We start from the raw sequence: 17,503 nt of genomic DNA, 5'->3' as shown, positions 1-17,503 counted from the left end.
CAGGTGTCCGCCACAATGCCCGGCTATTTTTTTTTGTTGCAGTTTGGCCGGGGCTGAGCTTGAACCCGCCACCCTCGGCATATGGGGCCAGCGCCCTACCGCTGAGCCACAGGCGCCGCCAAGTCTCCATTTCTTTTAATAGCTGATTAGTATTCCATGGTATACATATACCACACATTGTTAATCCATTCCTGGGTTGGTGGGCGTTTAGGCTGTCTCCACATTTGGGTGATTGTAAATTGAGCTGCAATAAATAGTCTAGTACAAGTGTCCTTATGATAAAAGGATTTTTTTTTCTTCTGGGTAGATGCCCAGTAATAGGATTGCAGGATCAAATTGGAGGTCTAGCTTGAGTGCTTTGAGGTTTCTCCATACTTCCTTCCAGAAAGGTTGTACCAGTTTGCAGTCCCACCAGCAGTGTAAAAGTGTTCCCTTCTCTCCACATCCATGCCAGCATCTGCAGTTTTGAGATTTTGTGATGTGGGCCATTCTCACTGGGGTTAGATGATATCTCAGGGTTGTTTTGATTTGCATTTCTCTAATATATAGACATGATGAACACTTAACTGTCCTTCTTCCCTTATCATAATGATATAAAGGTTCATTCCTATCGTAACATACATCTGCAATTCATTTTTTGATTAACAAAAAATATTCCATTGTGTAAATATACCACATTATATGTGTACAATCATCTGTAGTTCCAGCTAGTAATCCTAAACATGTTCTCTTCTCATCTAACATATTTAATTTTTTTTTTTTTAATCAACAAGATATGTTGCCTCTGCAAAAGGCTTTTCTGTGTCTATTGAGTTGACCATTTGGTTTCCGTTATTTTTTCTATTAAGGTGGTTGTTCTATTAGTTGATTCTCCCATATTGAGTTAGACTTAAAATCCTGGTAATAAATCCCATTTTGGATACATGTGAAATATATTATATGCTACTGAAATTTTCCTGCAACTATGCAGAATATCTCTTATAAAATTCTTATTATGTTTCTCCATTTTCCCCAAAAAGTACATTGGTACCAGTATAGATCAAGAAAGTATAAACCGCTAAACTCAAGTGATCCCTCTGACATTATCCTCAGCAAGTGAGAGGACATGCCCATGCCATCATTGATCGGAAAGTTATACACTCATGTTTAGGACCGGTGGGATCTTACTGAGTTGTTCATTGTAGAAAGAAACACCTTTGCTTCTGGAAATATTTCTGAGTATGCTTCTGACATTTCAGTGATTATAAGTGTCAGCTATGGTGCTGATCCACGCTTATGTTTTGGTCAAGGTTTTTCTCTATTTCCCTCATAGACAAGAGCCTGTTTAATAAAATATAACAACTCTATGAGGATAAAATTTAGACACTCCCGGGCAGCACCTGTGGCTCAAGGAGTTTGGCGCCGGTCCCATATGCCGGAGGTGGCGGGTTCAAAACCAGCCCCAGCCAAAAAAAAAAAAAAAGAAAAAAATTTAGGCAATCCACAACTCACCCATTTCAAATATAGTGTTCAAGACTATATATTCAGATATAACTTGTGTAGTTTTTTTTTGTTGCTTAGCGGAGAATTTTTTTAAGGTGAAGAGGGAGAGATAGAGACAAGAAAGGAATGAAGGAAAGTAAGGAATGGAGAGAGGAAGTAAATGAGAGAGAATGACTTGAATTAAGGAAGGATAAATTGAAGGAAAATAAGGGGAAGTTGAAGGGGAAGGAAAAAAAACAATGATAGAGTATACAAACAAATGTGGTTGCTCACACTGGTAATTCGAGGCCTCTGATAGGCTAAAATGGATAGATTTCTTGTACAAGAGGGTGCTGAGAAAAGAACAAACAAGTGTAACACCCTGTCTCTAAGAAAATTGAAAAATTATCTATATATTTCTAAGGGCACCCATATTCAGAGGTACATGGTTGTCTCAGGCAGGAGGATTGCATAAATCCTGGATTTTGAGATTGCTCTGATTCAGGCTGAGGCCACAAAAGACTAACCTGCACCACATAGAGAAATCATATTTCAAAAATACAAATAAACACAATCATGCACAGACAAACTGACAAACCAACCACAAACATTTTCATCATTGAATAAGACCAGAATTACCTTGATTTTTCAGGCAAAGTAGACATGTTTAAGACGTATGAATCTATGACCAGATGGAGGTTATAGCCAGGCATAGTAGATTTGTAAACTTCACTAAAATGGATGTTTTCAGTTAGGTGTTAAAATGATGCTTCAAATAGTGACCCAAGGCCCATGACTGTGGCTGAATGTACATGGCACTGTGCCCACCAAAGGAAGATGGTGAGATTGAACCTGATCCTGGCCAAAATGCAAAAAATAGACCTGTTTTGTTGTAGGCACCTGTAGTTCCAGCTATTCAGGAAGTTGAGGCAAACAAATTACCTAAGCCTGAGAGTTTGAGCTTGCTTTGAGCTGTGATGCTATGACACTAGACCCAGTGAGACAATGTTAAACTTTTTGTGAAATGAAAAAAAAGAAAAAATCTTCCTACCTAAATGAGTCCATTCAGTTTTGTCAGCTACAATGCTGCTTGAGTGACACTGCTGTAAAATTCTCAACTGTTCTGTCAGCCTAGTGCCGGAAATCTCAAAAGCCAATAGAATCAATTAAGCACAAATGGAAATTAATTCTCTTTCAGTGGATAGAGGGCTAGGAAAAATGTCAGTTCAAATAAATGAGGGACACCACTTAAAGTGAGCAGAAAAGTCCTCTTAGTATCTTTGACCAGAAGTCTGGATCTCAGGACATTACAGGCTGATGTCACTACATGATCACCGTGGATGACATTACAATTTGTGTTGCCATGGGTTACCATGTGAGGATAAAGAATCAGGACAAGTGGGTATAAGATTGGTAGGTTTGGATAATGTCGGTTGATATGATGAGTAGGTGTTGTACAGAAATGACTGGTCTCTGGCCTGTGACTGACTGGGGCAAGGGAATACTGGCCCAGATTGAAGAACTCCAACAGAAGTTGACTATGTACTCTAGATATTATAGGATGACATGAAAAGCATGATTGGAGTCAAAAATTCACTATGTGGGCAGTTTAGAGTGACTGCAAGAATCAAAGGTATCAAAAGGTTAGAGCTATGTAAAATTCAAAGAATTGACTAATAGAGGCTTCAAAACGCAATTGCCCTTTGGGAGAATAAGTTCTCTACTTGACATCTAATTTAGGAGTAAAATTTCAACTCTCGATTTGTGTTCAAAATTAAAAATGAGGGGTAAGTTCCTTAAGAATAGTTTTCTTTATTTATGTATTGTACAGCCATCATCATAATACAATTGTAGGACTTTGTTTCTCCCCCAGACAAAGAGTGTCAACACCTACTAGCAGTCACTTTTGTCTTCCCCAACACTGGACTCGTCCTCATAGCAGACAACATTTTGTTGCCCTCGGTAGAGTGCCCTGTGATCATAGCTAAGAAGCAATCATCAAGTTATAAACCGAAACTATTTTCTCATCTGGAAATACAGTGACCTGCATACCATATGGCCATTAGCATTATTAAGAGATAAGAATCTCACTAGGGCTCAAGCTGGTCCCCAATTCAGAAGATCAGAGAATACAACTGATTCAGCCTCCAAAAGTGCCTCAAAAAGGACAGGCATGAAGCACCACCGCTAGCCATAAACCGTCGTTTGAAAAATATCCTACATTCAAAATCTGGTGTAGTGGCTAAAAACTTGTTGTCCTAAAATGTTTAAAGGCAGAAGTCTATGACCCAAAGTAGGTGGGCACTGTGTGGGTCACCTGGACTCCCAGAAACTCAGGAGGCTGAGGCAATAAGATCTGTTGTGTCAGGAGTTTATGATTGTGGTTAGTTATGATGACATCAGGGCACTTTTGCCGTGGGACTTGTCAGAATATGTCTAAAAAAAATGACAATTTAGGGAGGATGGAACAAATGTACCTTTCATGTTGATTCATAGTAACCTGTCTATGAGCAGGGATATAGGGTTGACCGTCTCTCACATACTCTCACTATCTTTCTATTCTTTTGCTGTGAGTATTTTGAGCACCTCATGTTTTGGAAAACTTCATTAAGTAGCTTCATTGAAATAAGTAGTTCACCCTTTGAAAGTGTAAATTTCTGTGTTTCTTAGTATAGTCCCAGAATCGTACAGTATAATCACAATACAATTGTAGGACTTTGTCTTCTCACCCAGACAAAGAATGTCAGCATTTACTAGCAGTCACTTTTGTCTTCCCCAACACCGGTCCTCTCCTTTATAGAATGTAATTGGCCTTGTCTTGATGTTTTCTTCTGATTTGTCTTCCTCTATGTGTTCCTTTGTACGTGGCCCTGTTCCCTTGTCATGATGATTATAAGGTTCATTCTAATTCTCACATAAATGTGCACTTCATTCATTTTCTTTTTATTTGTGGTTTGTGGCCAGGGCTGGGTTTGAACCCACCACCTCCAGCATATGGGACCAGCGCCCTACTCTTGAGCCACAGGTGCCGCCCAACTTCATTCATTTTCATTGTTGAAAAATATTCCATCATGTGAATATAGCCCTTACAAGTATCCAATCGCCTGAAAATCCCCTTACTAGTCTTGAAAATCTAACTGTCCAAACTAAGATTTTTAAAAGATTTGTCAACAACATATGTTGCCTCTGTCAAAAGACTTTTCTGAGTCTCTTCATGCAACCATGTGGTTTCTCTTATTTATTCTAGTAAGGTAGTGTATTCTATTATTTTATTTACCTATATTGAGCTAGACTGCCAATCCTGGTAATATATCCCATGTGAGATACATGTAAATAATATTTTGTATGCTACCTGAGTTTTCTCCACCTATACAGTATATCTCTTATGGATTGAATACTGTGTTTACCACTTTGCATCAGAAAACTACATTGGTACCATTACAGCTCAAGAAAATGCAAGCTCTTAAGCTCAAGTGTTCCTGCAAAATTTATGCTTCCCAGCATCTGAAAGTACAGGCTCATATCAAGAAGGCTGTGAAAGTGTAGCACTTAATTCTTCAAGTTTACCAGTTGATCAGTCTGGTCTGAATCCCCTTAGCTACAAGTGATCTTTCTGCCTCAGCCTCTGAAATTTCTGGGGTTGTAGGTGTGAGCTATGGTGCTCATCCATGCTTACATTTTGTTGAAGGTTTTTCTCAATTATCCTCATAGATACCATGTTTCCGCAAAAATAAAACATCCTCTGAAAATAAGACCTACTTACAGGTTTCCTTCTGGGTAAAATATAAGGCATCCCTCCAAAAAATAAGGCCCTTCCTAGGCTGTGTCTTGAAATTAAAATTAATTTACTGTAAACTCCCGACTGGCATCTAGCAACCAGTGACGTACACGGAGTCCTGATGTCACTGCTGTGTGGAGGTAGAGTGGAGGACGGAGTGAGCAGTGAGCACGGGGTGGGAGAGAGGAGGAGACTTTTGCAGATACATGTAGAAGAACAGGAGGATCAGAGCGGATGGCACGCCGTGAATGTGGTGAGCACTGGTCTGTCTCGGGTGACCCTGCCTGATGCTCATGGCCGCCCTCATGATGACTGAAGGTTAGATTCACAGTTTGTCTAGTTTGTGTTGACAACTACCATATTACCATACTATATACAGGTAATAAATTTCCTTTATTTTCATTGAACAATAAATGTGTACCATATTCTTCTTATGGAAAAATAAGACATTCCCTGAAAATAAGACCTAGTGCATCTTTGGGAGCAAAAATTAATATAAGACACTGTCTTATTTTCAGGGAAACATGATAATAGTCCTTTTATTAGAAAATGACAACTTTCATTAGATATAATTTACACACTCAACTAATTACCCATTTCAAGAATAGAGTTCAATACTACAGTTTCAGGGATCACTTGTATAGTTTGTTTGTTTCTTAGAACAGAAATTTTCCTCAAGGTATAGGGGAGTGAGATATAGAAAAGAAATGAGGAAAGAAAAGAATGGAGAGAGTATGTGAATGAGAGAGACACCATTGGAGGAAGGAAGCAGAAAGTGAAAGAGGGACAAAGGCAGGGGTGGGGAAGTAGAAAAACCATGAAAGTAAAAATGACCTAATTGGGTGGCTCAACCGTATAACCTCCTATCTGAAACGCTAAGATGAGTGAAGTTTTTGAATGCAAGGATGCTGAGAATGTACTGAGCAAGTATCAGACCCTGTCACTTCTAAAAGTGAAAAATTTTAGTTAATGGTGAAAGTTGTGGGTCCAGTTTCAGTCTTCTACAGGTTGCCAGTCAGTTCACCCAGCACCATTTGTTAAATAGGGAATCTTTTCCCCACTGAATGTTTTTAATTGGCTTGTCAGAGACTAAATTACAGTAAGTAGCTGGATTCATCTCTTGGTTCTCTATTCTTTTCCAGACATCTACTTCTCTGTTTTTGTGCCAATACCATGCTCTTTTGATCACTGTCGATTTGTAGTATAGTCTGAGGTCTGGTAACGTAATTCCTCCTGCTTTGTTTTTATTTCTGAGTAATGTCTTGGCTACTCGAGGTTTTTTTCTGATTCCATATAAAAGGAAGCATTGTTTTTTCAAGATCTTAAAAATATGACAGTGGAGCTTTAATAGGGATTGCATTGAAATTATATATTGCTTTGGGTAGTATAGACATTTTAACAATGTTGATTCTTCCCAGCCATAAGCATCGTATGTTTTTCCATTTGTTAATATTTACACCTATTTCTTTTTGTAGAGTTTCATAGTTCTCTTAATAGAGATCTTTCACGTCCTTCGTTAGATAAATTCCCAAATATTTCAAGTACTTTGGCACTGCTGCGAATGGGATAGAGTCCTTAACTGTTTTTTTAAATTTAGTATTGTTGGTATATATAAAGGCTACCAATTTATGAATGTTGATTTTGTAACCTGAGACGCTGCTCTATTCCTTGATCATTTCTAAGAGTTTTGTACTAGAGTCCCTAGTGTTTTCCAGATATACTATCATATCATCTGCAAAGAGCGAAAGTTTGATCTCTTCTAACTCTATATGGATACCCTTGATCACTTTTTCTTCCATAATTGTGGTGGCTAAAGCTTCCATTACAATGTTAAAAAGCAATGGAGACAATGGGCAGCCTTGTCTGATTCCTGATTTGAGTGGAAATGATTCCAATTTAACTCCATTCAATATGATATTGCCTGTGGGTTCGCTGTAGATGGTCTCTATCAGTTTAAGAAATGTCCCTTATATACTGATTGACTCTCACTGGATCAAAGATTTAAACTTAAGACATGGAACTATAAAAATACTAGAGAAGAGTGCAGGGAAAACTCTTGAGGAAATCGGTTTGGGCAAATATTTTATGAGGAGGAACCCCCAGGCAATTGAAGCAGCTCCAAATATACACTACTAGGACTTGATCAAACTAAAAAGCTTCTGCACAGCCAAGAACACAGTAAGTAAAACAAGCAAACAGCCTTAAGAATGGGAGAAGATATTTGTGGGTTGTGTCTCTGACAAAGGTTTAATAACCAGAATCCACAGAGAACTAAAACACATTAGCAAGAATAGAACAAGGGATCACATTGCAGGCTGGGCAAGGGATTTGAAGAGAAACTTCTCTGAAGAAGACAGGCGCACAGCTTTCAGACATATGAAAAAATGCTCATCATCTTTAATCATCAGAGAAATGCAAATCAAAACTACTTTGAGATACCATATAACTCCAGTGAGACTAGCCTATATCACAAAATCCCAAGACCACAGATGTTGGCGCAGATGTAGAGAAAAGGGAAAACTTTTGCACTGCTGGTGGGAATGCAAATTAATACATTCCCTTTGGAAAGAGATATGGAGAACACTTAGAGATCTAAAAATAGATCTGCCATTCAATCCTGTAATCCCCTCCTGGGCATATACCTAGAAGACCAAATGTCACATCATAACAAATATATTTGTACCAGAATGTTTATTGTAGCCCAATTCATAATTGCTAAGTCATGGAAGAAGCCCAAGTGCCCATCAATCCATGAATGGATTAATAAATTGTGGTATATGTACACCATGTAATATTATGCAGCCTTAAAAAAAGATGGAGACTTTATCTCTTTCATGTTTACATGGATGGAGCTGGAACATATTCCTCTTAGTAAAGTATCTCAAGAATGGAAGAAAAAGTATCCAATGTACTGAGCCCTACTATGAAACTAATTTATGGTTTGCACATGAAACTATAACCCAGTTACAACCTAAGAATAGGTGGAAGGGGGAAAGGGAGAGGGAGGGGAAGGAGAGTGGAGGTCGGTAGAGAGAAGCATATTGGTGGGATTTCACCAGTGATTCATCTTACAAGTGTATGTGTGAAACTTGGTAAACGGTCTGTGAAGCTTGTGAATGATGCCCCTAGATTATATCAATGTAAAAAGCTATTATTTAATAATAAACAAGTGAAAAATTATCTAGGCATAGCAACAGGCACCTAATGTCCTAGCCACATGGGAGTTTCTGACAGGAGGATTTCTTGAGTCCTGAGTTCAAATTACTATAATGTACTTTGAGGTAACGAAAGACAAGCCCATGCCACAAACAGCATATGTACATCAAAAATACCCAGACATGCAACCATGCACATAGAAACTAATAAACAAATCACCTTTTTAGTCACCTAATAAAAGACCAGAATTACCTAGATGGTACAAGAAAAGTAGATATGCTTAAGACCTGTTTAGCTATGACAAAATTGAGGCTGTAGACAGATATAGTTCATTTTTAAGCTTCCCTTAAATGTATGTTTTGGTGTAGGAGTCAAACAGGTCCTGAAATAGCATGTCATGGGTCATGCCTGTACTCAGTCGGTAGAGCACTAGGCCCATAAGTCAAGTGTGGTGAGTTCAAATCCAGTACCAGCCAAGCTGCAATAAAATATATGCAGATGTTGTGCCCGTTGTTCTAGCTACTTGGTTGGTTTAGGGAAAAGAATCACCTAGGCTCAGTAGTTGGGGTTGCTGTGAGCTGTTTGCACCACAGCATTGTATCAATGGTGACACAGTGAAAGTCTGTATCAATGGAAAAAAGAAAAACGAACACTATCCTACTTAGGTGATTCCTTGGAGTTTTATCAGGTCTGAGGTAGCTTCAGTCACTCTTGTACAAAATTTCAAAGGTTATGTGAGACTTGTGCTAAGAATCTCTATGGTTAACAAAATCAATATGGCACAAAGGAAGATCACTTTATAGCTTCACACCAGAATTCTATCAAACCTTCGAAGAATAGCTTATCCCACACTGCAGAAATTATTCCAAGAAATTGAGGAGGAAGGGATTTTTCCCAACACGTTCTATGAAGCAAACATCACCCTGATACCAAAACCAGGTAATGACCCAACTAAAAAGAAAAACTTTAAACCAATTTCACTAATGAATATAGATGTACAAACTCGGAACAAAATCCTAGGTAATCCTAGATTACAGCTTATCCTCCAAAAAAGTTGTACATCATGATCAAGTAGGTTTCATCCCAGGGATGCAAGGCTGGTTTAATATACATAAATAAAAAATTGTTATTCCCCATATTAACAGAAGTAAAAACAAAACCTAATATGATTTTCTCAATAGATGCATTAAAATGTATTTGATTAACTCTAGCATCCTTTTTTATTTAGAACACGGAAGAGTTTAGGCATAGGTGGCACGTTTCTTAAACTTATTGAAGTTATCTATGACAAACCCACAGCTAATATGTTACTGAACACAGTTAAACCGAAAGCTTTTCCATTTAGAAAAGAAACCAGATAAGGTCTTTTTGTGTCACCATTACTATTGAACATCTTGCTGGAAGTTCTAGCCAGTACTATTAGGCAAGAGAAGGCAATAAAGGGTAAAAAATTGGGAGCAGAGAAGGTGAAACTCTCCCTCTGCCACAATATGAACTCATATGTAGAGAACCTCAAATACTCAACCACCAGACTCTAGGAAGTCATCAAAAAAAACAGGTATGCCTCGGAATATAAAAAATCAGTGTCCACAAGTCAATTACCTTTGTATAGGCAAGTAACAGTCAAGATGAGAGGCTAAAAAGGAAACAACTCCCATTACCATAGCCAAAACGAAAATGATATGCCTAGGAATATAACTCAGAAAAGTGGTGAAGGAACTCTATGAAGAGTGTTATGAAACCCTAAGAAAGGAAACAGCAGAGGATTTTAACAAATGGAAGAACATATGATGCTCATGACTAGGAAGAATCAAAGTTGTCAAAAATCTCTGTACTTCCCAGAGCAATCTACCAATTGAATGTCATCCCTATTAAAATATCAACATCCTGTATTCAAGACTTGGAAAAATAAAGTTCTTTTAGAGTATTCACTAAAGATTTCGTGAATTTTTGAGGTGTCTGTTATTATTTTGGCTTGATCATTTATGAATTATGGTATCAGGAATTTTACTCTTCTTCTTCTCGTTAATTCAGCCAAAGGTATTTCAATTTTATTAAACTTTTGTAAGCACCAACATTTTGATTCATCGAGTTTTTGAATAATTCTTTTATTTTCAATTTCTTGAATTGTGCTCTAATGTTGGTTATATCTTTTCCTCTGCTGGGTTTAGGTTGGAATGTTCTTCCTTTTCCAGTTGGTTGAGATGTCCCTTTAAGTTGTTGACTTCCTCTCTTTGCATTCTTTTGAGGAAGGCTTGCAAAGCTGTAAATTTCTATCTTAGGACAGCCTTTGCATTATCTCATACATTCTGATAATTCATGTCTTGATTTCCTTTTGTTCTGAAAATGTGGAAACTTCCTACTTAATCTCATCTATGACCCACCTATCGTTCAGCATAAGGTTATTTAGTTTCCACGTCTTTGTATGAGTATACAGATACCTGTGATTGCTGAGTTCAACCTTTATTGCATGATGATCTTAGAAAATAGATTGAATAATTTCTATACATCTAAATTTCCTGAGTTTAGACTTGTCACCTATGATGTGATCAAATTTGGAGGAATGTCCATGGGCTGAGGAGAAGGATATGTGTTCAGTTTTCTAAGGATGAAACGTTCTGTAGATGTCTGCTAATTCAATAGTTGTGTGGTAAAGTTTGAGTCCAAAATTTCTTTGCTTAGTTTCTTATTGGAAAATCTATCCTTTACTGGCAAAGGCGTGTTAACAGCTCCAACTGTTATTGTGCTGGAAGATGTTAAATTACTCATGTCTGTTAGGGTCTCCTTTACAAATTGAGGAGCATTCTGGTTGGGCACAGAAATGTTCACTATTTACATCTCATCCTGTTGAGTGTTGCCCTTAGCAAATATGCAGTGACCATATTTGTCTTCCCTTACTTTTTTTGTTTGAAAGCCTAGCATATCTGCAAATAAAATTGCCACCCCTACTTTTTTCTGATTTCTGTTGTTGGATTGCAGATGTCCATTCCTTCACCCAGAGTCTATATTATCCTTGAAGGTAAGTTGAGATTCTTGTAAGCAAGCAGATATCTGGCATGAGATTTTGTATTCAGTCAGCCAACTGGTGCTTCTGAATAGAACAGTTTATGCCGTTCACATTAATCAAGGGTATTGACAAGCCTGGTAGTATTTTGGGCATAAAGTTTTTAAAATCCCAGTGGACATTTTAATTTTTTTTAATCTGTGTGAAAAATGGGTTTTGGTCAAGAATGTCAGAGTGAGATAACCGTGGTGGTAGATCATTGTGCTGCTCATTATGGAGGATTTGTCTGAGGATTTCCTGATGAGATGGTTTGGGTATGGCAAAATTCTTCATCATGTGTATGCCAGTAAATGATTTAACTTATCCATTATATGTGAAGCTGCATTTATATGTGAAGCTGCAAAATTCTTCAACATGTGTATGCCAGTAAATTATTTAACTTATCCATTATATGTGAAGCTGTATTTGGATACAGGATCCTGAACTGAACGTTGTTTTGTTTCAGGAGATTGAAGGTCAATTACCATCCTCTCTGGCTTTAAATGTTTCAGCAGAAATATTTGCAGTCATTCTAATATTCTTCCTTTTGTAGAATATGATTTTCTTACATCTGGATGCTTGCAGGATTTTCTCCTTCATATGAATTTTGGAGAAGATAATTGCAATGTGTCAAGAAGATGCTTAGAGTTACAGTGTGTCATGATGAGGTTCTGAAACTGTCTGCTGTCTGAATTTCGGTGTCTCTTGAATTGCTTTTGAAGTTCTCCTCAATTATCCTTTTGAGTAGAATATCTGTGCCTTTCAGAAGAGCATCCTCTTCTTCTTCAGGGATTCCTAGGATGCGAATGTTTGCTCTTTTCCATTTTCACTCTCCCCTTCTGTTTCTCTTGGAACATTTGGGGGGCATTGAAAAGCTTTGTCTTTAATTTCACAGATCTTTTTTTAGACCTGCTGCCTTCTGTTACTGAGGTATTATACTGTATTTCTCAGATCTTTGAAGTTTGCAAGTTCTTGCCTTAATGTGTCAAAAGTCTTGGTGATTTTGTCTTTGAATTCTTGAGACAACTTTTGAAATGATCCTTAAATTTCTAATTTCATTTTGCCCTACATTCTGTTAGGTTTTATTATTATTATTATTATTATTATTATTATTATTATTATTATTATTATTATTTTATTGTTGGGGATTCATTGAGGGTACAATAAGCCAGGTTACATGGATTGCAATTGTTAGGTAAAGTCCCTCTTGCAATCATGTCTTGCCCCCATTATTATTATTTTTTTATGAGCATCAAAAATTGGTCATTATTTATTTATTTTTTATTTTTTATTTAGTCTTTTGTACATAGATTATAAACATATTTTGCCATTTTCAATGCATTATTTGACATGCTTCATCATACATTTTGTTTGTTTTGTGTTCAAAATTCTGAATTACTTTTCTGACATACCAGGCATTTGTTTATGAATGGGATGCTCTCTTGTATATCCTTTGTCATTCCTTGGGGGAGTTGAACTACTTTGATTATTCATGTTACCAGAGTTTTTCTGCTGATTCTGCCCCATGAATATTGTTCACTCCTTGCATAGAGATGCAATTGTATCAAGGGCTCCTGAAGTTATAATTGAGCAGCCCTTAACCAAAGTACTGGGTTTTTGATTGCGGCTTTTCCCTTAGAGCTGCACAAAGATCCCATTCAGAACTACAGCACAAAACTCTGGGGACCTGCTTGTGGTGGGGCTAGATGGCACTGGCCAATATTCAGCTAGTCTCTGCCCAATTCTAGTGAGTGGCTGTGGGCTGAAATCTCAGTTGTGAAGATATATAGGCAACTAAGACATCCCACCGCACACTACCAGTGACAATGGGCATGGTAGAATCCCACACTATCACAGCAGCACAACCAGGGTACAAACTTGGCTGGTCCCAGGTAATTGGCCCCAGTCAAGAGTACCAAACCAATTTTTCTGATCAACACAAACACCATCCTGGTGGGACAGTTCAAAAAGTCTTCAGCATCTAAGCAGCAGAACTCCAAAAGCAGGTCAATTTAAGAGAATTGTGGGAAACTGTGGAGCCAGCACTATCAGGGGAGCCCTGCAACTGTCCCCAGTAATGCTGTCACTCTGCAGTACCACCACTGTAGCTGGAGGGGAACTGGACGCTGTTGCCGGCAACAACAAACACAAGAGCTGGATGGTGAAGTGGAAAACCTGGTGACTCCTGCCTAGCTCCTGCCAGCCCTGAGACCACAGAGGCCTGCAAACCTCAGTAGCTCCCTGCCAGGCTACTGAGGCTCCAGTAAAGGGGTCAGAAGTTCAAATTAGTTTTATCTACCATCCTTCATGAATTTATTCATGACAATTACTAATACTTACATGATTTTCTTTCTAAAATGCAATTCTTAAGAGCAGAAAGACTTTGTCTTTCTCATTTGCTGATGTTTTCCCAGTAACCACAGGAGCAGAATTAGACGTGTTATGAATGTATGGATTGAAGGAATGAAATCTAGAACAACCTACAGCTTTAAGGAAATCCTTACAACAGGTACAGTTTCCTGAAACATGCTGAAGAAACCTCTAGATAGGTGTTATGTGTATAAGGACTAAGCTATAGAATTCCAAAAACAGTCTAAATTTTATCATTAAAGTTTTTGCTGTTGTATGTCTCTGTTCTTCAAATCATGCCTAGCTTAAAGCAAGTGGTCAGTAAATACATTTTGAATAAATAAATGGTGTCTGTTGCAAAGTATTCATTGAAGATATTTGAAGAAAAACTTCAGAAATTAAGACATGCCACAGATACTTTGGTGAATGGTCTTTTTCTCCTGCCCATTTTCCACATTTTTTTCTCTAAATAAGAAATTTTATTCATTCATTTAGTTAATTTGCATTGAGCACCTTATGTATATCACTGATATTTTAATATAATTAGTTATCAAGACTGACTTCTTGAAACCATTACAATACAGAACTTTTTCAATAGGTAAGTTACTCTTATGTGTTTCTCAACTGGCCAGTAAGGATTTTAACAGATCAAAATCACATATCATGCAGTATCATAGATTTTGTGTCCACATGTCAATGTTTATAAATAGGGATAGAAAGGAAGGAATGAATTTGGATCAAATATCTTATAATGATATAGATTGAACAATAGTATTATTGTTATATATATGTGTATATATATATATATATATATATATACAATATATATATATTTTAAATATATACATATATATTTTATTAGAGAACAAGTCTCACTTTGTCACCTTGGGTAGAGTGCCATGGAGTCACAGCTCACAGCAACTTCCAGCTCTTTGGCATAGTTGATGCTCTTGACTCAGCCTCCCGAGGAGGGGAATGCAGGCACCCACCATAATGACCTGCAGTTGTGAAATATTTTTTCTGCTTCTAATGCCCATATATACTGCTGGGATTTTAAAAATGTTTTTGTGAATTTAAATGAACCTTAATAAATTTTAAGGAATAAATAACTGCCTCGACCAAATAAATGCTATCTTGTTACAAGTTTGGTAGCATTATTTGGATGCATAATTTTTGAGTAAAACTTTAAAAGTAAAATATCTTGACTCATAAAGACAACTGATTTCAACTTCTTTTCACATGGAAGACCTTTGCAATGTCTAGAACACCAAGAAATAGAATGGGTAAAGATTGGGCAAATTTCTGCAATAGAAAGAGCTGCTCAAATGGTATGCACCCTCAAAATGTTCATAGTAACTGCCAAATTATTTTCCTGAATGTTTAGAGTACAGTTAGGTTCCTCCTAAATATCTGTGAAATATTATTGTTGTCCTGACTGTCTGGAAGTAGGTATCATCACACTTTAGAAATCTTCTAAATTTTCCACATAACTGAAAAGGAATCCTTCTTTTATTTCCATTTTCATTTCCTTAGCAACTACGAGGTTGCACACTTTTTCATGTGCTGATGATTTTTAAGAATGTGCATAGTGTATTCACATCCTTCACCCATTTTAAATAGTATCAATCATATGTTGTATGATAAATTGCTAATTAATTTGAATAGTATATTTTGTGTATTAAAGATGTGAAAATTTTATCTCTTAAGTTTTTAAAAAATTGTTCCTGTTTTTGTGTCATTGAATTTTATTTTTGGGGTGTTCTGTTGTATATAGGATATTAATATTTATGTGATTAATGTGACTAAGCTTTTTATATTATTCATTTGGATTTGGATCTTGCTAGGAAATGGTTACACTGAATTTACACAATATTACACTAAACTCCATCTTACTATATCCATTTAATTAACTCTGTCATTTTAGTTATCTGAAGCTCAGATTTAAAATATTTTTGAATCATTCAATAATATTTCTAGGCAAAAATTTATATTATTTTTCTGCCAAATGTATTTTCAGAAGCCCTAGTTATACATATTAGTCCATCTTTCCCTGACCTCTTTTACTCATTTGTAAATATGTTTCACTGATGTCTGTACATAAATATGTTCTTTTAATTTGTCTATTCTACTCATTCATTTGTTCATTCTTTTGTCAATACCATACCCTATGGGTTACAGTGAGCATGATGTGATATTTTTCATATCTGATAACTCACATCCCTTAAAGTATTCTTCAAAAATTTCTTGGAAAATCTTGTGCATTTCTCTGACATATAATTTTAGTTTTGCTTTTTATAATTGTAAAATATCTATTTGGATTTTGAATGAAAATAAACATTGCTGAATATTGGCATTATTAACTGTCACTAAATAAATAAATTTAGCTCTTTAATCTTAGAGATTGCTGGGATTCAGTTGGGAAAATCATCTTGATTGGAAATCAAAATAATGCATTTCTCATTGTCATTTGCCAGGATTTGCTGCTTATGTGCTTTTTCTATCTGGTTGTCTTCTTTTTAAGTTTCAAAGCTCCTAGAATTGTCCCCCAGAGCCCTCCAAAGTGGTTTTCATGTAAATCTCATGGTGTCATTTTATCTAACGCCATGTTAAATATACTCTGTGCTATATTTGAACATCTAATTCAAACACGAGAAATTTTATGTCAAAACATTTCATATGCCTTATTTATTTCTTTATTTTTAAGAGGAAAGGCAACTTTACTTGAGTGGGTATCGTAAAAACGAAAGTCAAATGCTCGAAATTGAAAGTGACAAAATTGACATAATCTTCAATACCTAGAAAATTTCAAGTCTCCTAAGTGAAAAGTTTGAAGTATTTACCTCAAATACATTTGAACACACGTGAAATGGTAATGTTCTAGAAAACACAATTTATCCACATTGTGTACAGGAGTGGCAAAAGTTCTAAGAACACAATCACATACAACACATGATGAATTTGGATAAAGAATTCTTCTCTAAAACAGCAGATCGTCCTCAGGGCCTTGGCCATAGCACATGGTACTTAGCAGGATGTTAGCGGTCATTATCTCCAGGATTAGCCAAATGGCCGTGCCTGCGACAGTGAGGTGGTTAGGTGGAAGCCAGGCCATTGAGGGGAACCCTCTCCAGCAGCGAACCGGCAACACAGAATTTCTGTTTTGTCTGTGCGCCAAAGCATGTGCGGGAGTAGAGGGCTCAGCACCTTTGAGCAAGGACCGGGTTCCAGGAAGCTTCTGGGCCCACAGAAATGAGCCGTCAGTCTGACAGGGCACAGGCTGCTGGTCCCTCTCAGAGTCCACCACTCCAGGGGGAGCCGGCCCTGCCTGGCACACTCCATCCTGTAGTGAATTGAGAAGTCTTTTAGAGTGTCTGCTTTGCTTGGAGTATGTTACCACTGATCTTTCAGTGTCAGCCTGGTCATCTTGTTTGTATCAGCTGTTGCCAGAAGCTGGCTTCTTGTCCAATTTGCCAGGGACCATTGGTATCCATTTGCAATGTGGCTATGGAGAAAGTGGCCAATTGGCTTACTTTTCCATGTAAATATGCCTTGTCTGGGTGTGGACTACCTCCTCCACCTGCGGAAAAAGCAGACCATGAAGAGTTCTGTGACTTTAGGCCCTCTTCCTGTCCATGCCCTGGTGTTCTCTGTCAATGGGAAGGCTATTTGGATGCTGTGATGCCCCATCTGATGGATCAGCATGACTTCATTACAGC

Source organism: Nycticebus coucang, chromosome Y (genome assembly GCF_027406575.1).
Source record: "Nycticebus coucang isolate mNycCou1 chromosome Y, mNycCou1.pri, whole genome shotgun sequence".
NCBI classification, from domain to species: domain Eukaryota; kingdom Metazoa; phylum Chordata; class Mammalia; order Primates; family Lorisidae; genus Nycticebus; species Nycticebus coucang.
This window is presented reverse-complemented; position numbering follows the sequence as displayed.